Source organism: Pundamilia nyererei, unplaced genomic scaffold (assembly GCF_000239375.1).
Source record: "Pundamilia nyererei isolate P.nyererei 1_Seehausen unplaced genomic scaffold, PunNye1.0 scaffold01025, whole genome shotgun sequence".
Classification (NCBI taxonomy): Eukaryota; Metazoa; Chordata; class Actinopteri; order Cichliformes; family Cichlidae; genus Pundamilia; species Pundamilia nyererei.
In genome coordinates, this window is record NW_005188426.1 from 42,136 (window position 1) to 43,286 (window position 1,151).

At 41.0% G+C, this 1,151-nt stretch overlaps 1 long non-coding RNA gene across 1 annotated transcript; it reads left to right on the forward strand.

Moving 5' to 3' along the window:
• The first annotated feature begins 6 nt into the window (after nt 1–6).
• LOC102207867 (uncharacterized) lies at nt 7–1,086 on the forward strand. Its single transcript, XR_312500.1, has 4 exons — nt 7–142; nt 377–424; nt 549–663; nt 753–1,086. It is a non-coding gene; the product is annotated as an uncharacterized LOC102207867 (long non-coding RNA).
• Nucleotides 1,087–1,151: the final 65 nt, after the last annotated feature.

Sequence of the window (1,151 nt, forward strand, 5' to 3'; positions counted from 1 at the left end):
TCTAATGTTTTTACATCGTGTCCTGTATCTCCTGATGTGTTTTGTTGTGTTAAATCAGTCCATCTGTAAACACATGATGTAATCTGACACGTCTGCTCCCGTCTCTCTGCAGTATATTCACTCAGCAGGCATCATCCATCGAGTAAGTGCTGTTTCATTTTATAGTAACTTTTGTCAGACAATCGTTGAACAGGAGGACATGAAGTGTCCCGGGGTTTGACTTCTTTCACTTTGCAGAGTCAGACTTGTTAATCCTGTGAAAAGAAAGGAAGTCATAACGCTTTGACTTTAGATTTAATTTTTAATGATGTAAGACTCATCTTTTAACAAAGAACAGATTTACTTCATCTCACCATCTTGGTTTAAATTACCACAGGATTTAAAACCAAGTAACCTTGCAGTGAATGAAGACTGTGAGCTGAAGGTCAGTGAAGCGCTGCTTTTATTTGAAACATCAGTTTATCTCAAAACTGTCTACAAAAGTAAATGATTTGTTTGTATTTTTTAAGTCTTGCTTTTTTTTTTTTTTGCATTTAAATTGTTGTCAGATTTTGGACTTTGGTCTGGCACGACACACCGACGATGAGATGACCGGCTACGTGGCGACCCGCTGGTACCGTGCCCCAGAGATCATGTTGAACTGGATGCATTACAACATGACAGGTAGACGGCATAAAGAAGCTCCCCTCTGTGATCCGTCTGTAAATAGAAGAGTGTTCTGGGTATAATGTCTGTGTCCTTCTGTGTTTCAGTGGATATTTGGTCTGTGGGATGTATAATGGCAGAACTTCTCACTGGACGTGCTCTGTTTCCCGGCACTGACCGTATCCTTTTTCATCTGACAGTTCGCTGTGCACACCATGAACTCCTGCAGCTGACAAACAATTTACATAACAAATTAAACTGATCCAACACACACCGATGATGACGTAGAGGCGCGCTGATTTGTCTGCAATAAATCTGCAATACTGCTTTTCTCCGTCCTCACACGGAAAGCCGCCTTTCCTTTTCAACACGACTCTGCCTGAGGCGTTTTCTCATGAAGAGCGATCACACATTTTTCTCACTTGACACATGCACCTCTGAGTAATTTTTCCACTTTGGCACTATGACTCTTTCTATATTTTAAGTGTGTATCTTTGGCTCAGGTA